This window comes from Podarcis cretensis (assembly GCF_951804945.1).
Source record: "Podarcis cretensis genome assembly, chromosome: 6".
NCBI classification, from domain to species: Eukaryota; Metazoa; Chordata; class Lepidosauria; order Squamata; family Lacertidae; genus Podarcis; species Podarcis cretensis.
In genome coordinates, this window is record NC_137175.1 from 16063225 (window position 1) to 16089977 (window position 26753).

The 26753-nt window shown below is 43.4% G+C and overlaps 1 long non-coding RNA gene across 1 annotated transcript in view; it reads right to left on the minus strand.

Moving 5' to 3' along the window:
• The window catches only part of LOC307218150, a 53910-nt gene that overhangs the window by 9442 nt on the left and 17715 nt on the right, over window positions 1-26753 (minus strand). The window contains exon 2 of the long non-coding RNA XR_013839826.1: window positions 4528-4599. This is a non-coding gene — a long non-coding RNA (uncharacterized lncRNA). The remainder of the gene's footprint in view (window positions 1-4527; window positions 4600-26753) is intronic.

Genomic DNA, 26753 nt, shown 5'->3' on the forward strand with positions numbered 1-26753 from the left:
GTAAGGCATCAGGCTCACCCCTCCCATCCTGTTTCAGCTGGGCTGTTCACCTTTTTAAAACTGCCATCTATGCAGACCCATCTATTTATATATTCATTCTTTAACAGGGAAAAGGAGGTTGTTGGAAAGTTGTGGGGTTGTGGGTTTTTTTTTGTAAAACTGATCTAAAAAAATTGGAGTTGTGTTGGTAACATCATAGGTACTAGCCAATGAGTGCCACCCACAGCCAAGGTTTCCTACAAACACAGAGGTGCTTTTTTGTTGTTCGGTGGTTTATTCTGAATAATGTGTTTAGATTAGTTGCTGTCTGAGTAATGCCAAAGCAGTCTCAGTGCTCTACAAATGTTACGTCTGTCTTCAACCTAACAAGCATCTTTTTTTGTCTCATAAGATCCTGATGACTGCCTCTTGGCGATATGAAGTCCAGCCCTCCCCGTAATCACACCTGTTGCCCCCGTACCCACTCCAACTCCCCACCACCACCACCACCCAGCTCCAGGATATGATTTTCTAGCCAACCTATCTTTTTAAAAAGCCAAGCTTGTCTGCTATGGAGAATAATAAACAAATTGTCAAGCTGCTGCAGTTCATCATCACCTGCTTGCATCTGCTAGTCAAAACTGCAGCAGTCAGACACAACAACCCATCACATTTCTGCCTACGGCTGTTTTCTAATAAAGCCAACACAGCCGTAGCATTGAAATATGTCATAGTGAAATTGGTGGTTTTAGAAAAATCCTGCTTTCCTTGACAGAAATGAGATGCATGTTCACTCTTACCTCGGAACCATCCCTTAAGTAGCATGCAACAGCAAGCTGAACCTGCAACAAGGTGATTGTGGAGGGCTCCTGTTCAGGAATCCCTCCAACCACTTCTTGCTCTAGGACCAGGATACACCATTGCACTCCCCTCCTGGTTTTTGGTTCTCTGCTCTTCCACACAATCCTATGCCCCCTATTCCCCCCCCCCCCCCGATACGGAGCTCTGAGCAAGGACAAAATTTGGCATGCCCCATTTCTGAAATTCTTTTCTAATAAGACAGTTATATTCTGAGTTTCAACATTTTCAACATATACAACCAAAGCACAATTTTGTCTTTTCTCTCTCTCTGTTTATTGAATTCCCACCCCTTTCCCCATGGAGTTGCTGTTTCTACCCTTCTGCTGCACCCTATCTATTAAACCATAACAACAGTATTGCAATCTAATTACTTCTGCTGCTCATAACTCAAATCCTGCTCACGAGTTCATCATACTATAAATTATTACTGTGCATCCCCTCGGCTCACCACCCTGTGCCCATACCACCTTACATTCTGTGCTGCCCCTGAGCTTGTTCAGTCCTCAGCGAGTGGTTTTCTTTCAAGCGGGAGCCTGTCCCCCCTCCAAAAAAATCCCATGTCTTGCAGTTTTCTAAATTCCGGGCTTCCCCAACCCTGCTGATACCCCTTTCTTCTGCAGCAACAGTGTCGTTTTGACAACCTAAAGACCCAAACTTGGAGAATGAGTTCACTCTTAATATATGGTGATAGTTTTGAGTGGTTATCTCCATAATCCTGACTGGCAAAGCTTGTACAGTAGGAGAGTATGATACACTCTATACTGGGGATGTGGGGCAGAGGCCAGGAAGACAGTGTCTTGCCTAAAATTGCCAAGTGAGTAGCCCAGGCAAGGCTTAGGCTAGGGATATCCCAGTTCAGCTTTGTAGGCACAGCATTACATCATGGCAACAGCAAGGAGGTCAAAGCCTGCTGAGACGTGTACACCAGCCTCGCTTACATTTTCTTAGCTGCCCTTCATGTACTCCTTGACCTACACATAGAGAGGGACAAAGCTGTCAGTTTCAGTCTCTCTCAGTTTCTTGTCTTTCCATCCAACCTTCAGTTCAGTTTCCTGCTGAATTTAAGGAGCAGACCAGTGCATTTTCTGCATTTCAAGTTACCTCTTCTGAGCAAGGCTGCTCTCGCACCCAGGATCCTTTGGAAGCTGCAAGAGACCCGGCAGGACTCACCACGAAGGATAGCAGAGGCATGTGGCTCAGTCCACCTTTTAAGCCAAATTTATCACATTCAGGCTTTCCAAAAAGAACCGAAACTGTGTCTACCCTCAGAATTCACACTTATCTGAAACTTGCACAAAATTTTTCACAAGGTTATTTTTTTAAAAAAATCAAAAAATCAGAGTTTGCTGCAAAATGTGACAAACTGGATTTAAGATTGGAAGAATGAGGAAATGTGAGAACCAAAATAGACATTTATCCTTCTATCCCATTCCTGGGCCTCCCTTTAGATTTTTATCCCAGGTGGGCACTAGGTGCCATTTAAATTGCCCTTAAGAATTGATGCTGCTGTCAGGTAAGGCCACCAGAGGTTATCAATAGATACTAATACTAATAATTTATTAGGTAAATGTCATCCACCTGACTAGAAGAGTTTGGGAGAGTTTAGATTTGATATCTTGCTTTATCACTACCCTAGGGAGTCTCAAAGTGTCTAACATTCTCCTTTCCCTTCCTCCCCCACAACAAACACTCTGTGAGGTGAGTGAGGCTGAGAGACTTCAGAGAAGTGTGACTGGCCCAAGGTCACCCAGCAGCTGCATGTGGAGGAGCGGAGACGCGAACCCGGTTCACCAGATTACGAGACTATCGCTCTTAACCACTACACCACACTGACTAGGATATCCCGGCCACTCTGGGCGGCTTCCAACAAATTAAAACACAGTAAGACATCAGACAGGATGCAGGTGGCACTGTCGGTTAAACCACAGAGACTAGGACTTGCCAACCAGAAGGTCGGCGGTTCGAATCCCCACGATGGGGTGAGCTCCCATTGCTCAGTCCCTGCTCCTGCCAACCTAGCAGTTTGAAAGCACGTCAAAGTGCAAGTAGATAAATAGGTACTGCTCCGACGGGAAGGTAAACGGCATTTCCGTGAGCTGCTCTGGTTCACCAGAAGCGGTTTAGTCATGCTGGCCACATGACCCGGAAGCTGTACGCCGGCTCCCTCGGCCAATAAAGCAAGATGAGCGCCACAACCCCAGAGTCGGTCACAACTGGACTTAATGGTCAGGGGTCCCTTTAAGACATCAGACATTAAAAACTCCCTTATACAGGACAATGGAGGAGAGACCCCCTCAAATTTGGAGCCAGCCCTGGCTCTAAGTTTGCATCACTAGTTGTACAGGCCTCTGGGTAGAAGCCTCCTTCTTTTAATCTTCCCCTGGCAACATCCGATCGCTAACCCTTTTATCCTGCTTGAGCATAGATCATATTTCTCCAATCCCTTGTGCTAAGAAAGCCAACAAATAATAGACACAAACTCCTATTATTAAAGATTAAACCCTTTGGTGCGCTCTGGAGTGCGCACCAATCTGTTGTGCTCCCAACGTTCTGCTAGTAAATCTAAACAGTCTATAAAACAGTTGTAGCAGTGACTCACAGCCAGCAGACATGTAGCCACAGCTGCCTCGCTGATTGTTTCGTGTCTAAACCTAACTATGAATAAGTTAAGCACCTTAACAGAAGTGGAATAATAAATACAGTCCAAATATAGGCAGCAACCCAACTCCAGGCATCTCGCAGCCTCCTCCTTTAAACTCTCTGTCTTTCAACAACACAAGCTGCTTGAGCTCTTAGCATTGTAAAACAAGTAGGAGACACCCCCATCCCACGAAATGGACTTAATGTAACAGGCATGGACACACACACACACATATCATTGGCAAGCTTCTCTTTTGTCCCTTGTATTCCATAACCGAGCATATGCAAACATTCTCAGATGCTTTTCGTTTTCCGCCACAAGAGAGATTTAAGTAAGTGACAACAGAGAGTGGTTAACGGGGACGGAGAAAAATCAGGTGTTCATTGTGGGTCGCCGTCAGTTTCGATTTCAGTTTCCGCATCATTTCCACTGCAAACGTAGGACTCAGCTACATTAGTCCAAAAACTACATTTTGAATGTGTTATAAACATGCAACACTAGATGGTGCTGGAGAGCAAAAATAAAATTTCTAAGAGATTTCCCAGAGCATTTTTTCCCTTTTGTTATAACAATTTAATTTCTGACTTATTTATAGCATCGTCATCATTCCCCCCCCCCATGTGTAGATTCACCCACAGGTGGCTGTCATCACACTCCTGCTGCTGTGCTCTCTGTCTGTGTCTCTCATTGAAAATATGTGCAAATGTGAAGAAAGGTCCACATAAATCTCCTGAGCCTGAGCTTCCACAGAAATTATGAACTGTCATGGTTCTCCATCAAATGGAGTATCTATGCACATACAGCTGCAGTATACTGGTACAGTGGTACCTCAGGTTAAGAACTTAATTCGTTCTGGAGGTCCATTTTTAACCTGAAACTGTTCTTAACCTGAAGCACCACTTTAGCTAATTGGGCCTCCCGCTGCTGCCGCACCATTGCTGTGTGATTTCTGTTCTCATCCTGAAGCAAAGTTCTTAACCCAAGGTAGTTTCTGAGTTACCGGAGTCTGTAACCTGAAGCGTCTGTAACCCAAGGTACCACTGTACTTCTTTCCAGAAGTCATGCTGAAGCCACAGGGTCTAGCTGGTGTGGTCCCATTCTGCTCCATGAATTTCAGTCTATGTGCAAAGGCAAATGTGGTAGATAAATAAAACTAATAATAAACCAAAAGCAGAATTACCACTCTGGATCCACACCTAACAAAGTGCTTTATGGTCATTGCAGTTTTGCAACGCTGCATCTCCCACAGCAAAGCAGAAGTGGGTGGGCATGACTCAGCCGTGGTTGGCAAAACAAGTCCCAAGTTTCTTAAATACGTTCATTTAGAAGTAAATCTCATTTCTCAAGCAGAACCTTCCGTCAGCCGGAGCTTTCCCCTTGAGAGAGCTGGACTTTAAAACGTCCCAGCCTCACTGCTACGTCCTTGAAATTCATTTCAGCGGGGAACTGAGCATGAAAAAGATAGAAGAAGAGTGGTAAAGAAATCTGCAGCTAGGGAGATTCTGCTACTCTTCTGCTCTTTTGTAAATAAATAAATAAACAAACAAAAAACCAGTTTTTAATCCCATCTTTTAAAAAAAATAAAAATAAAAATGGAAGGAACAAGGAGAAGACACAGGAAGACTATGATTGGATCACCCTCCACTGTGCTACATAGTTAGAAAAGGGTGACTGAAAAAAGCAGTCTTGCTTAATTCCAGAATCCCTAATACGGCAAAACCTTTATTAGGTCGATCAAAACATACAGCAGTTTATTGTAGAATCAGCACATGCAAGTTTTCCACCATGTTCACATGACATCCTCATCAAAATGCCCCCCCGCCTTTGATTCAGATTTAAATCAGATTGCTAGGCCTATGCAGGCAATTAAGAGTCTACTCCCCACAATGGTTTACCAATGTTTGGTTTTAATTTATTTTTGCTTTTAACTTTTTATGGTTTAGTTTTATGTTTTTATATCGTTGTAAACCGCTCCGATATATCTTTACGATACAGTGGTATATGATTTTTTAAAATAAACAAATTAAATTAAAAATTAAATCCAGTTTCCACCAGTTTTTCTTCATATCGGAATTTCCACAGGATCGCTAAATCTGGATTAGAACAGGAAATAATATGGGTTAGAAATGGGAGTCCCTTTAACTCCAAGCATAACTGTGGGGCAACTTTCAGCCAAATAAATAAATAAATAAATAAATAAATAAATAAATAAAATCTTAACAAAGAGAGCAATCCCAGAGCAGATTTTTAAGAGTACAGATGGCTTGCTATGTCTTCATGCAATAATTCTCATTGTTCCCAAAATCATCATTTAAGTCTTAGAAACTAATAGCCGAACTGTGAATCTATTAATCTTTAGGTGCCAGGCGAAAATGTTTCTCTTTAATTTGGCCTGTGGCTGATTAACATTTTACGTTCTTTTAAATGCATTGGGTTTTGGCTTTTATTATGTATTTTGTCTTCTCAATTTTCATTTTTAAGTTGTGAAGCACCCTGTAACTTCAGATTCAGGACGGTGTACAAATTTAATAAATAATAACTATTATTATTCCATGTGACATCTCATCAGATATTTGAGGGTGGCTATCATATCCCTTCTTAGCCTTCTCTTTTCCAGGCTAAACATACCCAACTCCCTTATGGTCTCATGTTCCTTCTCGCCATGGAACAACCTCAACCAGACCTCTCTCTTCCACCCACAGCTGTGCTCTGCATCTGGGCTTTGACTTGAACTTCAGAAGGCAGACTGAGTGCCAGGACCTCCCATTTTTAGAAATTAAGCTCTGCCCCCCTCAGGGAATCAGGTGCCCCACTTTGGAAGACCCTGTTGCATAAATTGCAGTCTAGATAATTGAGGGGTTTCCCCCAGGATCAGCTATTTTTAATAAAAATCAGACAACAGTCTGTCTACTCCTGTTATGCCAGATGCAAAAGGTTTGTCATCTTCTGTCTAAGAGACCTCCATGCCTGGGCTCTGAAACCTGATGGGTCATGTTTTACAGGCCAATTATCCTGCACTTCCAGAATATTGGAAGACATCAAACTCAAAGGTGAATGCCATTGGTTGCATGACTCATTATTAATGGCCCCCATTAAACAATTGATTGCAAATTTGATTGTGATTATAACACTGTTCTTTCTTTCTTTCTTTCTTTCTTTCTTTCTTTCTTTCTTTCTTCCTCTCCCTCTCTCTCTCTCTCTCTCTCTCTGTTCTTCAGCAAACTCTTCCATTATACTGGCAGCCAGGCACTGGTGGTGCAATGTTTAAATTTAAATCAAAGCCACGCCTCTGTTTCTTAGAGAGACTTCCTGGAGGCAACCATCAATTGCCTTTACTGCTTTACAGGCAAGGGCGAACAAATACACATTTGCAGCTAGTGTAGCTTGCCGGACAACAGGAAGTGGGTGAAACCACAAGCTCTCAATCTTTTGTTGGCCAAATCCTTTTGAAATAGAATTATGGCCGCAGGCTGACCTCTCCCAACTCAAGAGGATCAGTTCCGGAAATCAAGACCTGATACACTGTGCATTTCGTCTCGTGTGTGACTTCTTAGCATATGCAACGTGGTTGTTTTTGTTTTATTTAAGACGTTTGCATCCTGTCTTTCCATTTAAATACAGTTTCCAACCTAAAAGAAGCAGTGTCAACATAAACACCATGCAAAATGCAATCAAAATCAATACCAAATTCATAAAATGGCAGCTCAGTAAGGCAACAGCTGCCGTAAAACCATATAGCTGTGAAATTCAGTGGCAGAAGGGGCTCAAACAGTAATCAACAACCACTCAAAGTGTGGCCAGATAAAATTGTCTAAAACCTGGCATCTAAAACTCAACAAGGGCTTTCAAGAGAGCCAGTGTGGTGTAGTGGTTAAGAGCGGTAGACTCGTAATCTGGTGAACCAGGTTCGATTCCCCGCTCCTCCACATGCAGCTGCTGGGTGACCTTGGGCTAGTCACACTTCTCTGAAGTCTCTCAGCCCCACTCACTTCACAGAGTGTTTGTTGTGGGGGAGGAAGGGAAAGGAGAATGTTAGACACTTTGAGACTCCTTCGGGTAGTGATAAAGCGGGATATCAAATCCAATCCCCCCCTTTTTCTTCTTCTTCTTCTTCTTCTTCTTCTTCTTCTTCTTCTTCTTCTTCTTCTTCTTCAAGGAGCATGGGCACCCAGGAAGGCTGCAGAGTGTAGGTCACCAGATAAGTATGATGAAAGCTATGATGCTACAGGGAACTGGACTCTAGGGTGGCTCTATCACAGGAATGTACAAAGCAGTTCTCTCCATCTAGCCAGGAGCTGACAGTAGCTCAATGGTAAAGTACTTGCTTTGCATGCAGAAGGTCCCAGGTTTGATCCTCAGCATCTCCAGGTAGTTGCCAGAAATGTCACCTGCCTGAATCCCTGGAGAGCCACTGAAAGACCTTGTGGACAACACTGAGCTAGATAGACCATTGGTCAGACTCAGTGCAGAGCAGCTTCCTACGTTCCTATATTCCCAGGTTCAATGTGTTGGACAGAGGGTATTTCACATCACCTAACACCTGGTCCTTTTAGCTGGAGACACTGAGGGTCTTCTGCTTGCAGGACATGGCCTCTGCCACTGAGTTATGGTCCTGCACATCAAGTTTGCAGGACACAGTGCTCCACATATATCAGTATCATGCAATTTGCAAGGTTTCTGCTAGGGCAATGGCATGGCTTCCTGCAGCCAGTAATAATATGACAGTAATATTTGTGTGATAAATTGATGCAATGCACAATTAAAACCCAAACACTGTGCTAACTCTGACTCATTCCTGCCAAGTGCACTCTGCCTCTACTGAGTTAGAAAATGTCAATCTATATACTTTTTATGTTGTTGTTTTTTTAAAAAAATATAAATAAATAATAATAAATCTGAGGTGTCCCATCTCTGTAGCTGAAAAATGGAGAGCTGGCAGCTTCGAATGCTGAATGGCAGACAGTTTTTGGCAGTGGCTTCAACTGTCTTGTTGGGTTAATCAGATTAATCAACCTCTTTGGAACAGCGAAGAGACTGCTGGAAAATGCCTTCAGACCAATATGTGTGGGGGTTTTAAAAGGCATTTACAATAACAGAAAATAAAAACCGTTGCTAACAAGAATAGAAATGTGCAGGTGAAAATTCTTATCTGGAATACAAGTGCTGTAACTCTGGCACTGTACTGTTAAAAGGCAAAAGCTGGCTTTGCACAACTGGGGTGGCAGAATTCAGATGCCCCATGTAAAAACAACTTCCTGCAGATGAAGAGTTAATGCATAGGTGAATATGCCAATTTGTTTGTTGTCAGATAAGAGTGCAGAAATGTCCTCTCTTCACACATTTGCTCATTGTCAAGACCTTTTCTTTGCAATAATGTGGAACAGGGTCTTCCTCCCATCCTTTAAGAAGAGAATTAGTGGTAGTGGTGGATGAACGACATGCCACAGATTCGTATAAATATGGTACAGTGGTACCTCTAGTTGCAGACTTAATCCATTTAGAGCGCCTCTTCTGTGCATGTGCGCGGTGTGATCGAGTGCTTCTGCACATGCACGAAGCGCGCAGATCGCTTCTGCGCATGCGCGGACGGCGAACTCGGAAGTAAACACTTCCAGGGTTGCTGCATTCGTAAGCTGAAAGTCCGTAACAAGAGCAAAATGCAACACATAGTATGACTGTACTTGCATAGGAAAGTGGTGGCTGGGGCTGCACAGAGCTAACACATAAGCAAATAAATTTTACATTTATTTATAGGACTCCTCCAAATGACCACATATCCTGATTTGCTTGCACAAAGCTTACAGACAGGTTAGACTATATGTCCTGGCTTCACTGAACATTTCTTCTGATATGTTTGCTGGGAAGTTATATGACAATTCCTGCTCATCCTGCATTCGTCCTGATTTACTTGCAGGGTGTTAATGCATCTTCTCATTGATCATTTGTTCATTCCACCTTTTCCCATGCATTCTCTTTTTTTTTTTTTTTAATAATATTTATTAAAGTTTCAAAAAAGTTACAATAATAAAAGAAGAAGAAAAACAAAAAAGAAGCAAAAAATACAAAATAAAAACAATTTAAAACAAATCAACCTTTCCATGTCTTGACTTTCATTTACTTGTTTCTCTGACCTCCTCGCACCTCCCTTTTTTGTATTCTAGTTCAATTAGTTATTTCAGCAAATCCTTTCCATTTTGCTTTTATCTTAATAATTTATCTTAATATATTATAACTTTACATTCTCACCTGTTAACAATCCACTTTTCCCATGCATTCTCCATCACTTTCTTAACTACAAAAACTCTGTTTCTTTGCTGTCTCTCTCTCTCTCTTTTTAAAGTGGATCTGTTGTGCTGGCGACATGGCACTTTAATCCACTTGAATGATGCAAAACTACATTTCCCAGTGTGCTCTTGAATATCTCCCACAAATGCTGACAGTACAGAGGTGTCTGTGGAGTATTTCTTGGTTTTGAATATGAGTGGGACTTGCGAGGAAATGGTGCATGTGTTGTGTGCTGTGCTTCTGCTTTGCGGTGCAAAGGAAGGCAGCTATTGGCCAGTAACTCAGCTGTCTCCTGCAACCTCTGGGTGTTGCGTTCTCTCTTTCCAAGCACTGCTCTTGCTTCTGACACTGAGCAAGCATGCCCAGACCTCACTGATCAGCCATGCTGAGCTTTGCCTTTCACTCTCCAGTCAGTGGGGATCGTGACTCCTTGTGCCTTTGCAAGCTAGAAGTGAGTTGGCTTCTGGAGAAGAAAAAAATGACATGTGCACATGAACTCCCAGCACAGAACAGAGGGGATGGTTGCAATTCTCAAGCAACGCAAAGCTGTGACACGCAAGCACATTTATCAACTGGGGGGTGGGTTGTCTGCCTTTTGGGGGCGTAGATTTGAAGGTCATGTCCTTATGTCAACCTCCGTAGTTCCTCTGGGATTGGTGAAACCTATGTTTCGTTTGTGGGCGTCCCTGTTTTGCTTCCTAAACAATCAGCACAGGCCACTTGTGTTTGGTATTAAAGGGAACGACATTAATGGAGGCATTAATCAGATACTGCTGGGGAGGTTACATTGAGGTTTCAACTGCTGTCTGTTTTTCCATTCTGAAAGAATAATTATGAAAGCACTTTTATTATTGGTCTTAAGCTTGATAAAGAATTGTGAGTGTGTTTTATTTTATTTTTATTTTTTTTAAAAAAAAAAGATTCAAACAAGGGACCAAATTTAAGATGACAGTGTCTCTTTCAATGATTCTTGTTTATGACAGTCTGATGCAGAAGCACAAAAAGTCAGAGGTCACTGGCTTTCCTTTATAGGCAGCCGCACTTGGCTATGCAAGACGTCGGCGTCTGTTGCATCAGCGGTACAAGACCAAGCCGTCCCTTCCCTCTCATGAGTGTCAAGGGGTGAATTCTCATTGTAAAAATTGCTCATGAGCCAAAATATGCTTGCAATGCTATGCAGAAGAGTCTAGTCTGGATGAACCAATAAATTAAATCATGAGCTATACTAAAGGCATGTGCTACAGAACCTTTGTCTTTGACTAGTGGGCTTAAGATGTGACCCCCAAAACTGGGCCATATCCTTATGTCACTTGGATGACACCTGCAGCATTAATAATAATAATAATAATAATAATAATAATAATAATAATTTATTATTTATACCCCGCCCATCCGGCTGGGTTTCCACAGCCACCCTGGGCGGCTCCCAACAGAATATTAAAAACACGATAAAACATCAAACATAAAAAACTTCCCTAAAGAGGACTGCCTTCAGATGTCTTCTAAAAGTCAGATAGTTGTTTATTTCCTTGACATCTGGTGGGAAGGCGTTCCACAGGGCGGGTGCCACTACTGAGAAGGCCCTCTTCTCAGCCAGTGTGGTGTAGTGGTTAAGAGTGGTAGTCTCATAATCTGGGGAACCGGGTTCGCGTCTCCGCTCCTCCACATGCAGCTGCTGGGTGACCTTGGGCCAGTCACACTTCTTTGAAGTCTCTCAGCCCCACTCACCTCACAGAGTGTTTGTTGTGGGGGAGGAAGGGAAAGGAGAATGTTAGCCGCTTTGAGACTCCTTAAAGGGAGTGAAAGGCGGGATATCAAATCCAAACTCTTCTTCTTCTTCTTCTTCTCTAACTGGTTCCCTGTAACCTCACTCCTTGCTGTCAGGGAACTTCCAGAAGGCCCTCAGCGCTGGACCTCAGTGTCCGGGCTGAACGATGGGGGTTGAGACGCTCCTTCAGGTATACTGGACCGAGGCTGTTTAGGGCTTTAAAGGTCAGCGTCAACACTTTGAATTGTGCCCGGAAACGTACTGGGAGCCAATGTAGGTTTTTGCGGGAGGCAGTGGAAGACAGGAGTGCCAGGCATGCTCTGGTCCATGGGGTCACAAAGAGCTGGACACAACTAAATGACTAAACAACAACAACAACAACAACAATATATCCTAATATAGATGTGTGTTAGGGTAAAGTGTACATTAAAATATTCACGAAAACAACATAGAAATGAATTGTATTGGGGAGCTGCTTGCAAAATTTGTACTGTATATTAGGAGAAATTTGCACCCAAATGTTGGCATGAGTTTCATGAAAACTTTAAATAAATAAATAAATAAATCATGCAGTAATGGAAGCATGTCAAGAACAGAACTTAAGACTGGGGAGGAGGGGAATGGGAAACTGAAAGAAAGTGAAATCAACAGTTATCTCCACCCCTCGCTATGTGGGTGGCCCCATTTTTAAGGGCTTGCGCAATAACTTTTTATCATAATTGCTTGACTGCTCAACCATGACTCCCTCTGGTCTTCACCAGATTCCAGAACCCACCTCTTTTAGATTATATCAAATTAAGGCTCTCTCTTCTCTTTTCATTTTGGGAAGAGGGGAATCCCATCTTTGGGTAAAATATTTATTAAAGTATCATGTTTCCTGCCTCTGTAAGTGAGCCAGGGGATGAGGTCTACTACCCTTTCCTCCCTGAAGGATTCTTCAGGTGGAGGTGAGAAATTTGATTTGGTTCACATTTAAAGGAGGACCTTTCTGAAACAATGTTTGAGCTGAAACTCATCCATCTTTTGAGATTCTCACTTCTTTGAATTTTTGCAAGGCAGTTCTCCAGCCAAGCAATATGTACAACCATGCATATACTAGGGGGAAAATGTGTATTAAAATGCAAATGCTAGGATTTTTTTAAGCATACAAAATGCATTATATTGGGCAAAATTGCATAAAACAATGTGCATATTGGGATAAATTTGCACCCAAATGTCGATGAGGATTTTTTATAAAAAATAAAAAAATTACAAACTCATGTGGAAATATGGAGGACTGAACTTTAGATTCAAAAAATGTGAAATTGACAGAACCAAAATTGACAGATTCTTCCATCCCTGAGAGGATCCTCCAGTTTTCTAGATGCAAATGTCGCAACCTTTCAGCTGTGCTCCCAAAACTGTGCACAACCCCATGTGCAGTTTTGTTAGCTGAAAAGAAAGCGCCCACACCATTGTTGACCAGCGAAAGGGTGAGGGGAATATTTTTACTGGAGAGCTTCCCATCGGAGTCATTCGTGACTGAAAATGCCGTTGCAGGCTGGAGGTGCAGCTGCGTTCCAACTTGACCAAACAGAAAGCCGGGCTGCCCACAAAGCTTATTTTGCAGTGTTTGCTTAAGAGACATTTATTGTTGCCACACCGACTGCTTTGCCTTGGTAAATACATTCTATTCCTTCGAATGATCGTATCTGGGGCACGCTGTTAAATGTGACTGGGAAACAGGGTGTCTGTGTGTCCTGCACTCAGCAGAAGACTCAGCCCTCTGCTTGAAGGAATGCCCAATCCAAGTCCAATTTCAGGATAAAGGGCCAAGTGAAAGGGAGAGCAGGGACCTTGAAGTTGACCATCCACAGTCCACAACACATGGAGAGCAGGCTGTGAGCAGGCCCAAAGGCAGTAGCACACAGGTGAAGCAGGGCTGCACAACTCAGATGGCTTCCCAATGCCAGGGTCACTGGCAGATACCAAGATGGAGAGGGGCAAGGCCGTGGGGACGTTGGTGTGGAGCAGGCACAGTGGTAGAGCCCATCTGATGCTTTCCCCCACTACATCCACACCATGCCGAGCTCCCTGTCCACTTTTCCTTTGGGGAACCAGCAGCGCCCCTAGTGTTGGGAAGCCAGGTAGGCAACACAGGTCCACCCACCCTGCCTCACCAACTGCTCATAATCTCTCTCTCTCTCTCTCTCTCTCTCACACACACACACACACACACACACACGTGTGTTTTTGTGTGTGTGTGTGTGTGTGTGTTTATTTGGTTTTCAGATCAAAGTTTTACAATCACATATCCTATATACAACATAAAAACAAGATTCCAAAGAATCTCCTGGACTTCCCTCCTTCCCTTTGTGGGTCCTATTGTTAATCATTTTCCCCTGCATCTTTTATGATAATCCAAATCTTTTACATCTCCATTGTGTCCAAAATTCACCATCAAACTACAAGTGTTATTCCAGTCCTACTAATAGTTTTAACTGTTTACAATGGTTTTTAAGATGAATTATAAATTTTCCCCATTCCCTATTAGAATTCTGGTCTTCATGATTCCTGATTCTTCTAGTCATGTTTGCCAATTCGGCATAATCCATCAACTTAATCTGCTCACCTCATTATAATCTGGTCATGGCTTTCCCCGTGAGGGTGAGATGTAAAAAGATAAAGGTAAAGGTACCCCTGCCCGTACGGACCAGTCTTGCCAGACTCTAGGGTTGTGCGCTCATCTCACTCTATCGGCCGGGAGCCAGCGCTGTCCGCAGACACTTCCGGGTCATGTGGCCAGTGTGACAAGCTGCATCTGGCGAGCCAGCGCAGCACACGGAACACCGTTTACCTTCCCGCTAGTAAGCGGTCCCTATTTATCTACTTGCACCCAGGGGTGCTTTCGAACTGCTAGGTTGGCAGGCGCTGGGACCGAGCGACGGGAGCGCACCCCGCCGCAGGGATTCGAACCGCCGACCTTTCGATCAGCAAGTCCTAGGTGCTGAGGCTTTTACCCACAGCGCCACCTGCGTCCCTAGGGTGAGATGTAGTATATCCCTATTTAACTTACAGTCAGTCCTCTTTTTTTTGTAGAAAATACGGTGCCAGTACTCACCATGAAGTCGTTACGGTAAGTGCCACACTTTTAGCATTTGGGGACCAGTACTGTGTACCCTTGAATACTCCCAGAAAAAAAGCACTGCTTACAGTAATTATTTCTAAATTTGCCTCTGTACATATAAATCAGAGTTGAGAGTGACCTTAAGAGTCATCAAACCCAACATCCCTTCTTCAATGCAGGCTCTGCAAGTGAGGCATCCATGAGAGATGATCACCCAACCCCTGAAGAATAATAAATTTTAAAAGCACTGGCTATCGTACAGAGCATGACTTATTATCTCTTTCTCCAGAGGGAAAGAATAGAACTGATGGATGGGAAAGAAGAATTTGGCAAGACAGAAGGAGAAGCCTTGTAATGGTCAGCCAGCTCTTTGAACCATTCCTAATTGGTCTTGGTTTCCAAAGCCATCACCATCATGGCACTCAGAAATCCTCTGGACATGCTCAAGAATGTCCGCTTCTAAAGTGGTGTGTGCTGTCTGTATTTTTCATAAGCACCTATATTAACAAATAATTTTCTTTTTACTCAACTTTACTCATCTTTATTCTAAGCATCACTGCATTCAGTGGGGGTTTCTCCCTAGTGAGCAAGCTTATTTTGGGTGAACTTCAGTGAAACGTTGCCTCAAGCAGCCTTTTTCCTTGAAATTTTCTACAGCTGATATCAATGATTGCTCCATTGCAATTTATTATACAGGTTCATCTCTTTTTACAAAACATCCCAAAGCAATTTATTGATCCTCTCCGTTTGCATTAAAGGTTGCAGCCCCTATGATAATGGCATTTTATCACAGGGCAGCAACCCGGAAAAGTGGCGTAAAAATATTTTAAATATGGAAAAACCGAACGCTGGGAAATGGTGGTTTCAATGCACACAGCAAACCATCAGCACAAAAGCCAGGCTCACCAGCTGAACAGTCTCATTGCTGTATTTATGATGTATTGTGAGCTTTAACTTGGGGTTTGACACTCCAGATAAATTAATGGTGTGTTAAAAGTTAGGATTGGGGGTATGTGTTGTTTTAGAAGATAGAATAATCTCCTATAATTGTAAATTGTTTCTCACAATGAGAAGAGGAGCAGAAACAGCACCCTCCCCCGCTGCCCCTAGTCTGTATGTCTGCTACCCAAACAGATGTCACCCAGTTAATCCTTTCCAAGCTACTCAGTTCTCAGTCACATAAAATCAGGGCAGGTTTGTTCAGGATGATTGACAGCTCAGGCTCTGTCAGAAGAGCAGACATCTGTGCCAGAACAATATTCTGTTCAGTTCAGATTGTGAGGAGGACCTTGAGTGTACTGAGTTTACAAATCAAAAATTCTCAAAATTATATTCTGATTACTCCAATGAATTCTCTGATTATCCAATTTTTTTCCTGCTGACCTAAATAAAAGGACATAACCTGAAACAGAAAAGGATGGGCATGGGATCTTATTAGATGGGCAGAAAACAGCAAAAAAAAACCTCAGTGGAAGTCATTGAATATGTTTGGAAGAAATTTCATATATCAAATTTAATTTTAGGTGAGCGAAAGCAGATTCTCAGTACTATCCATGCAAATTGGAGGGGGCATTTTGCTAAAGATTTTCTCAGGGTGGAGAATACAGTGAAATTCTCAGAATAATTCTCTGCTGAGAAATTTGGCTCACTTAAAGATGAATGAAAACTCTATTGTTAGTTTATATTGGTGGATGAAGGAAGCCACTGACTATAAGAGAGGAAGACTGGAGGTCATAGGAGCCCAGATTGCTTCAACAATATTAAAATAATATTAAAACATATTAGTAGTGGATCCATAGTTGTATCCTAAATTCATGGGTAGGGAGGTCATCTTGCTGAATATTCTCCAGGGAAGGTTTGAAATTTTCCAAAAGTTTAAGAGCAGTTCAAAAATGAAAGTATTTAAAAACTGGTCAGAAAATTATATTCAGAGAAATTTTAGCTCCGTGCTAATTTTAGTATATTTTAGTATGGTTAAAAATAAGAGCCTTGCAAATCTTGTGGAGTTTTATTCCAATAGAAAAGGACAGATCCATAGGCTTCCCAGAGAGTTTTATTACATTCATGTGGTTAAAATGAGAAACAACAATTGTTCCATAGTCAATTGTCAACTTGTTTTTAGCACTTAATTTTACCAGTATTTTTAATATCTACTTTATCTTGTTTTATGTAAGTCAATATGAAGTTTTTGTTGATTAAGCAGTATATAAAACTTGTCAAATAAAATAATCAGTCACCAAAAATTGACAACATCGTTTTTCCCTCAATGACGAATCCAGGTGGTTAAGTGCTGACAAAACTGGCAAAAAAACTGGGCTACTGAGAAAGAAGGGGCAGGTATTGGCCTGCTGGGATAAGTCTCCATATATAGAAAATTATAGATTTTTTTAAAAAAAGAAAATAAAGAAAAACACACACACAAAAACAACAAAGGGAGCAAAACACACACACTGTCAAATGAAGATTATTGATTATCTATTGGAAAGGGGAAATGAAAAACTAGGGAGAAGGAGGAATGATGAATTGGCCTGAGTCCCTTTCCGGTTATGGTATCCTTGAGGAAGACATTACCATGACTTGCTAAAACCCTGTTTGAGGGGGGAAATACACTGCAGCATTTTGTTGCAGACTCCATTTTGTCTTCTTGTTGTTAGCTAAATAAGCAATTGCAAGAACATGGGAATCCAGCATTGGAGAGGCTCCTCCACACTGGTGATGTTTGCAGCTGTGTTCTTCAACAAGTCATTAACACAAAGATAGTGCATTAGAAGTGGATTCATACTGGACCATCTTGCCACTTTATTATTTGTTTTGTGATGCTTCCTCCAAGTTATTGAATTATTGCCATCTGGAGGGGCACTCCTGCACTATAGTGCAACGAAAGCAGGACGTGCACCAATGGAACATTTCTGGTAATGAGTCCAGCAGGAAGTTACAGAACATGGGTCGGCAAACGAAGGCCCGTGGGCCAGATCAGGCCCAATTACCTTCTAGATCCGGCCCACGGACAGTCCAGGAATCCAGGCAGCCAGCATAGCGTGTACGCATTTTTGCGACTCAGCCAGGCTTGGGGGGCAAAAGTGAGGGGGCGGCTGCTTGAGACAAGTCCCTTCTCCGTCCATTGTGCATGTGCAGCAATCTTTTCTTCTGGGGTGGGGGTTGGGGAAGAGGGAAAAGGAGCCACAGTTCAGATTTCCACCATGGAGCTGCTGGCGACTGACGTCAGGAAGCAGGGGCTCGGAGGCGCCTTGAGAGCGATGCCCACTGGTGTCTGTGGCAGTGGTGCTCCCCACCACAGGAAGCGGGGAGCGCCTGGGCAGCTGCACTCCAAAGCAGTTCTGCGCTCTGCTGGGGAGGCTGCTCATTAGCTATACAGTGCGAGCCATGGAAAGGTAAACAGCCGCTGCCTCATCTTCCCTCATGCGGGGAAAAGAACGTTTTTGCTTGAGCAGCACCCGCCTGACTTAGTGTGCTCAGTAAACACACAAGACGTAACCGGCTGTGTTCTTAAAAAATAACGTATACTATTCATTGTATCAAATTGTAAACTTCAACAGAAGTAACTCATAAAGTTCAACAAACGAACAAAGCAGAAGACCCAGTGGATCAGATCATTTTCTAGTCAATTCATGCATAAGGTCCATCGGTGTAATGGTGTCTATTCCACCTATCTGTTCATAAAGTCCAAACAATCCACATGAAATATTGTTACAGTTCCACAAAATCCTTTCACAGAATCTAGACAAGGATTTCCGGAATATAGGCCTTGTTTCACCGTCCTGGGCTTCTTCAGAAGTTAAAGCACATACCGGTATGTGATATGGCATAGTAGTAGCTGTGGCTTTTCCCTTCACCCACGCATGCGCACACGCTCTCCAGGGCTGACAGGAATGGCGCACTTACCTCAGCCCCCCACCCCCGCCTTACGAGAGAAATAATAACTGTCAACACACAAAATGCAAAGGAAGCGGCGTGGGTGTATGAGGGAACACCCCCCCCTAAAAAAAAAAATCACATTTGGGCAACATTGGGGTTGGTCCCAATAAGGATTTTTGCCAAAAATGCAGGTCATAATCATGGCAACATATAGTCTGGCCCCCCACAAGGTCTGAGGGACAGTGGACCGGCCCCCTGCTGAAAAAGTTTGTTGACCCCTGTTACAGAACAAGCACTGAATGGAAACAAAGAAATATGTCCACATCACAACCTCTCCAGGTACAAACAGTATTGAAAGTGTATTATTGCCCCTATATCACCAAGAGCACAAATTATCTTGAATGCATGAAAAAAAAGGGCATCTGGAAGGGTCCTTCCGAAGTTTCAGTGCTTCTTCTCTGTGAAGCACAAGGTTAGAATTCTCCTGGGAAGAGGGATTTACTGTTCAACAACTCTGAGAATTATAGCTCTGTGAGGGGGAATTGGGGTCTCCTAACAACTCTCAGCATCCTTAACAAACTACAGTACCTGTGATTTGGGGGGGGGGAGCTGTGACTGTTTAAAGTGGAATGATACTGCTTTAAATGTATAGTGCAGAGGCGGGCCTCTGTCCAGGCTTAATGGAGCATTTGTTCTGATTTGTTTATGGGACAGTTCCATGACAATGAGCATTCATCTTTATTTGCTTGTGGGAGATTCCATGCCTTAATTATGTGTTCATCAAAGACTTTTCAATGCATTTCCTCATCACTTTCCAAACTTCAAATGTGTGCATTTTATTTATTTTTTAAAGCAGATTTCTTGCACCGGGACAACAGTGCATTTTAATCCACTTCAATTGGACAAACCTAAAGTTCTAGGATTGGCAGTCTGGAGTTCCTGAAGTCAATAAGGATTTCTCATCCCAAACCACCTTCCAGGATTGTTGTGGTGACAAAACAGGGAAAACCCATGTAGGGTGCCTTCAGCTCCTCAGAGAAAGGATGGAATACAGATTAACCAAGCAGTGACTTTGCTGTTCCCTGGCAGGATCCTAGTAATGAGATCGACCAATGCATCACTGAATAATGTTCAGTACAAAGGGCATGAGATTTAAATTTAGGACAGTTTTCCTTGGAACTGCTAACATCTGTCACGTACTGCATGGATGCAGTAATTGCTAAAGCTGCTACCCAGAGGATGATGTCCCATTTGCAATCTGTAGTCTCAGAGATGCTTACAGCAACAGACAACAACATTCCCACGGAATCAGGCACACACAGCTGACTTGCCCAGACCATCCCTCCCCGTACCAGGAGCTATGAATTGCCTCCATCCACTCTGGTTCATGAAGCTCAGCAAGCAACAAAGTGTGTTACTATCAATTCCTTGAATGCAAGACTAGCTATTGTAGGACAGTCCTATACCTTTGCTTGCTCCCCACCCTCGCCTCAGATTATCAGATTTCACATCCAGTTCCATTCTCTTCTCCTTCCGTGTCTTAAAAAGGTAAAGGTAAAGGACCCCTGACAGTTCAGTCGCAGATGACTCTGGGGTTGCAGCACTCATCTTGCTTTACAGGCCGAGAGAGCTGGCATTTGTCCGCAGACAGTTTTTCCAGGTCATGTGGCCAGCATGATAAAGCCATTTCTGGTGAAACCAGAGCAGCACATGGAAACACTGTTTACCTTCCCTCCAGAGCAGTACCTATTTATCTACTTGCACTGGCATGCTTTCAAACTGCTAGGTTGGCAGGAGCTGGGACAGAGCAACGGGAGCTCACCCTGTTACGGGGATTCGAACTGCTGACCTTCTGATCGGCAAGCCCAAGAGGCTCAGTGGTTCAGACCACAGTGCCACCCTTTCCCCTGTATAAAGGATTACCAAATACTAAATATTCCCTGTCACTTCGATGGATATTACTTTTCTTAGACTAAGGTATGTTGGAGGCAGAACATAGCCTAAAAGGTAAAGGACCCCTGACAGTTAAGTCCAGTCACAGATGACTCTGGGGTTGCAGCTCTCATCTCGCTTTATTGGCCGAGGGAGCTGACGTACAGCTTCCGGGTCATGTGGCCAGCATCACTAAGCCGCTTCTGGTGTACCAGAGCAGCGCACGGAAATGCCATCTACCTTCCTGCCGGAGCGGTACCTATTTATCTACTTGCACTTTGATGTGCTTTTGAACTGCTAGGTTGGCAGGAGCTGGGACTGAGCAACAGGAGCTCACCCCATCGTGGGGATTCAAACTGCTGACCTTCTGATCAGCAAGCCCAAGAGGCTCAGTGGTTTAGACCACAGCACCACCCTTTCCCCTAAAATTAATGGTTCACATGCTGAGCTGTGATGTTGCTGCCCCATGCAGAACTTTGGCTTCCATATGCAGCCAGAAACAATAGTGGCAGGATGCATACAAGCACCTCAGTGCACTGCCATCACAGCTTGGAGTCAGCAGGCCTTGGCTCAGAAACCTGACCGCTACGCTTCTCAAGCAGATTGTGAACCCCAGCTTCTCTCCCTCTCTTTCTATGTCTCTGTCTCTGCAAACAGACTACTCTAGAGCAGGCAGAAGGAAGACCAGAGTCCATGAAGATCTCTGGGCGACTGGCAGTTGATTGGCAGGGCTTTTCTGACTCTCCATTGCTTAACAATAGCAAGGGCAAAATGACTTTCGCCACTTGACTTTGGCTACTGAAATGAAGAAAGCAACCCTGGAGTGGACATTTGTGTGAAAGGACTGTGAATGTGAAAACAAATTCCTGGGCGTAGTCTGTGCTGAGAGTGGGGGAGGGGGAGAGGAGAGAAATTCAGTTCAGTAAATATATATTAGGGTGAAACTCACATAAAAAATGGCAAAGGCGTGTATGTTAGGCATAATTATCTAGAAAAAAATGTGCATGTTGTTGTTGTTTATTGAGTTTCTATATTGCCCTATACCCGGAGGTCTCACAGGGTGGTTCACAGAAAAGATCACAACCTATATAATGAGAATAAAAACAACAACCCAATAACACCCCCCCCCCAAAAGAGACACATTTTAAAAGGGTATAGGATATTAGAAGAAATTCACACTAAAATTCTAATGAATTTTCATGTGGACTTTAAGGAAATTCACGAACTGAAGTGGAAATGTTGGGAACTGAACCTGAGAGTGGGAAAATGAGAAGGGGAGAGGGCCTGAACTTGGCAGACTTGCCGATCCCTCGCTCAGAGGCACCCTTGCTCTTCTAACACCTGTTGCACCCACCTGGCTCTGGCTGGCAGTTACCTTGGGGTTCTGGCAACTGAGGCTGTTGTGGTGCAGCAGAACCAGAGAGCTACCCTTTTAGTGCCATCATCACTGCAGCTTATCTGCATAGGGCTATGATGAGAGCCAATGTGGTGTAGTGGTTCAGAGCAGTAGACTTATAATCTGGGGAACCGGGTTCGCGTCTTCGCTCCTTCACATGCAGCTGCTGGGTGACCTTGGGCCAGTCACACTTCTTTGAAGTCTCTCAGCCCCACTCACCTCACAGAGTGTTTGTTGTGGGGGAGGAAGGGAAAGGAGAATGTTACCGTAGCTGCTTTGAGACTCCTTCGGGTAGTGATAAAGCGGGATATCAAATCCAAACTCCTCTGGGTAGAACAGTGACAATGGGACTGTGAGGAAGCTCTAGTGGGGCCAATCCGGAGCTCCCACAGGTGCAACCGTAAAGCCCTGACCCCATCGCTGCCTGCCCCAGTCTAGCATGCTATCCAAGTATGCTGTAGTGATGCCAGTTTCGAGAGGGCAGAGCCACAATTCTGCCCCACTGCCCCACTGGTTGCTGCTGGGTTCTAATGGGAAAAAACCAACAGAGTAGATGCAAGAAGCCTGAAGGCAGCTGTGTTTTGCTCTAGAGTGTCTAGTCTGTTTCAGGGTTTTTTAGACAATGGGATCATCAATTAAATACAAATCCCTATTAGGAAAACGTGGAGCTGCGGCAGACCAGAATGTTTTTGTATCTGTACTTGCTTCAGTTTTAAAAAGAACATTTTAGCTGCTTAGCCAGAAAGTTTGAGAGATTTAGAGATTAAGACTTTGGTCTAGGCACGTTCTTATTTTAGAAACAACCTTTAATTTTGTACACTTGGCAACCTTTAGACACCATGTAACGCTCTTCGGTTTTTTAAATACGCTACAGCCCAGTTAACGTCTCTTACAGGAATGAAACTAATAAAAGAAATCTCTCCCTTCAGATCAAAACATATGTAACTGCTGAGTTCAGGTCCTTGTAAAAAGTATCTGTTTTTCCCGATCATTAACAAATAAAAATTACACATTTGTAAAACTGCCTGAATTAGCCCAGGATTGCATATTAAGGCCTAGACATTTAAGAATCACAAACCGTTTTGCCGCTTCTGTGCATGCGCGCGACATCATTTTGAGCATCTGCGCATGCGCAAGCAGCAAAACCCAGAAGTAACACGCTCTGTTACTTCCAGGTTGCCATGGAGCGCAACCCAAAAATACTTAACTTGAGGTTTTTTCAACCCGAGGTATGACTGTATTGTCCTACAATCCCTAAGAGAAACGCTTCTGGTTTGTTAACAAATGTCATTTTAAACATTAGTCCAATCCTCTTTTAAAGCCATCGGTTGGTGACCCATCACTGCCTCCTGGGGAAGCGAGTGTCATAGTTTAACAACATGCTGCATGAATAAGTACTTCCTGAAGTACTTATTAATAAGTACTGTCCTGAATCTTCTAACATTAAGCTTCACTGAACATCTAGTGTTAAGAGTCCTGGTGTTTTCTGTATCCACCTCCTTCATGCCATGTATGGTTTTTATAAATGTCTACCACATCACCTATTACTTGCCTTTTCTCTAAACTGAAAAGTCCCCAAGGCTGCGACCTTTCCTTGTGGGAGATTTGCTCGATCCCCTTGACCCACAGCACAGAGGTAGAATATTTGCTTTGCTAAAGGGTCCCTGGTTCAATCCCTGCCAAGCCCAGTTAGGAACAGAGGAAGCTGCCTTATACCAAGTCAGGTCAGTTGCCTACATTGTCCTATCCTACACCAACTAGCAGTGTTCTATCTTCCACTTGAATCTGCTTTTATTCAAATGAGCAGGCACGTGCAAAATCATATTTAAATAGACCTTTAAATGCAAAGTTCAGAAGGTATTCGAAACGTGAACCAAAATCTGCAATGGAAATTTGAATGCAGAAACTGGAGGAAAAAATGGTCACATTTCGAGTATTTCTAAAAACTTATTTCAGCTCAGGATTATGCCATATTTAGTACGGAGAAATATGGTCATGTTTCCCTCCTGCTTGCTGTGTTCTAATTGTCATTTAATAGTTTTTATATGATTGATATTTTAACTGCTTCTTTCATTTTCGAGTTTCCACGAGCTGCTGCATGAGATACCAAGCATAGCATGGGAGGATGAAAAAGTAAAATGGAATATACATTACACACCTCAGGGCATTGATGGAGACGAGGACTGACAATTTTCCCACATAAGGTTGAGCTGAAGCTTGAGCATCAGTAGAAATTATGACTAGAGGGACCACGGCCAATCAGATGGAGCCAAACTTCTCCCACAGATTTTTGAAACTTGGGGAACAGGTAAAGGCAAAACAAAACATGATGCTCTGAGCTAGTTCACACTGCAAGATTAGTCCTAGGTCTTGCATAAGGCCTGGAGGACAGGAACTAATTTTAGTTCTCTGCCTTATTACAAATCACACACACTTTAACAAATAATCACATTGGAAAGCAGGCATCTTTCAGCAAGCAAATCCCCCTCCAAAAAACCAAAATACCTTCCTCAGCAGATGTTTGGGATTCCCACCCTTCCCTAAGCTTTGAAGGCATGTGGATTAGATCTTCCCCTTCGTGCTCTTCTGCTACAGTGCAGAAAAACCCAAAGTAAATCTGCTCAGCTAAGAAACTCATATTTCAAAATTCTGCATTCACTTCATGAATGTGCTCTCTCTGGGCTACCCCCCCCCCAAAAAAAAACCACACTTCAGGATGCTGTCCTTGCAGTGATATAGCTATAGGAAAGGTTAATAGGTAAAAGTAAAGGGACCCCTGACCATTAGGTCCAGTCGTGGCCGACTCTGGGGTTGCGGCACTCATCTCGCTTTATTGGTTGAGGGAGCCAGGGTACAGCTTCCGGGTCAAGTGGCCAGCATGACTAAGCCGCTTCTGGCGAACCAGAGCAGTGTATGGAAACGCCGTTTACCTTCCCGCTGGAGCGGTGCCTATTTATCTACTTGCACTATGACGTGCTTTCGAACTGCTAGGTTGGCAGGAGCAGGACCAAGCAATGGGAGCTCACCCCGTTGCAGGGATTCGAACTGCTGAGCTTCTGATCAGCAAGTCCCAGGCTCTGTGGTTTAACCCACAGGGCCACCCGCGTCCCTGCATAGGAAAGGTTAAAAGGTAAAGGTAAAGGGACCCCTGACCATTAGGTCCAGTCATGGCCGACTCTGGGGTTGCGGTGCTCATCTCGCTTTATTGCCCGAGGGAGCCAGCGTACAGCTTCCGGGACATGTGGCCAGCATGACTAGGAAAGGTTACGTTCCACTAAACAGTCCGTATTAGGGTTGCCATATTTTGAAGAGCAAAAAAGAAGACTCTATGATGAATACCCATATTATATGTAGGCTATAGAAGCTGTGATATATTACAGGGGAGGGGGCAGGAAAAGAGAAAAGGAAAGCAAGTCGTCAGCCACCAATTTTGTTTATGTGTCATCCAGAAAATATACCTAGAGACATTTTGGCAAATTTTAAAAATCCACTTGGACAGAAATTTTACCCCTGCAAAAGAGGACGTGTCCTGGAAAAAGAGGATACACAGCAACATTACTGGAGTGATTAACCTCTCTCACACACACAAAGATACCAACTCTGAGTTCCTGAGTACAGGCTCAAGTTTGAATGCTTAGTATCCTGGCTTTAAGCCTACTAAGGCAATAGGATTGTTGTAAACTGAATCAGCCATTTTTAAACATTTTCTTTCTTTCTTTATTTGCAGACCTGAACAAATTTCTGAAGGATGAAGGTATCAATGACTATTAGCCCCAAATGGTTATGTTCTCCCTCCACAGCAAAATGCCTCAGAATGCCCATTGCACTCAGGACTTCAAATAAGCATCTGGTTGGCCATTGTGATGAGTGATTTTGCTGGACTAGATGGACCTTTTGCCTGATTCAGCAGGGCTTCCCCCCACCCACCCCCACATCTTGGGAAAGTGGCTTCTAATTCCTCTGGACTGACATCACTTGCCCTTGATTTCAGTTGTCCTCAGTTGCCCTTGAAAGATAAGGACAATCTGACAAGCTTGGTTTACATGGTCAGGTCATGGTGATGCTATCCCACTCATTACATAATTCAGATTGGGTTGTATCACTCATGTAACTAGTTCAGGATGGAAGAAGAAGCAACACAGGTGGGGGTAGGATGGCGCAAGAGAAGATGACCCCCAAGAAGGAACCCTGAGGATCATCTAGTCCAACTCCTTGCAGTGCAGGAATATACAGTTGTCCCTTACTGGCATCGAACCTGCAACCTTGGCGTTACAAGCACCACGCTCTACCCAACTGAGATATCATGCAATGGTGCTGAACGTAACTTTTTAAAAGCTGGGCATTCTCATGATCTTCTGGGAGATAAATATCCACCCACCTGCAATTGCAAATGTTGACATGAATGTTGAAATTAGTAGATATTCAGCATAGCCCTAGTTTTCTGTCACTTGAAACACAGTATTTGCAAGCCAACAGTCAGGAAAGCGACATGGTGAAATTCACAAGCTGACAGAATATAGACCTGACTCTTCAAATCTCACTTCACTGACAAGCAGCCCCATGTCTTGCTGTTACCAAATCTCTTGGCATCTGGAGATTTGCGAGAGGACACTTCAAAGCACCTCCGAGTAATTGCTTTGTGCTTTTTGCCTTGGAAATGTCAATATTTTGAGGCAGGTTTAAGCAACAATCTGCTTTGCAGGTGAAGCGGGTTACTCAACCGAGCGCTGGCTGTGGCAACCTTGCATAATTATCCATTTTTTTAAAAAAACAATAATCTCAGCCTTCCTGTCCTGACTTTAGTCACACCTGTTTGTTTGTAATCAATTAAGAGACCTTAATCATCCCAGTTTCTACTATTCCGTCCCACAGGTTTGGGCCTGTTTCTTATATTGCAAAAGGTTTTCAC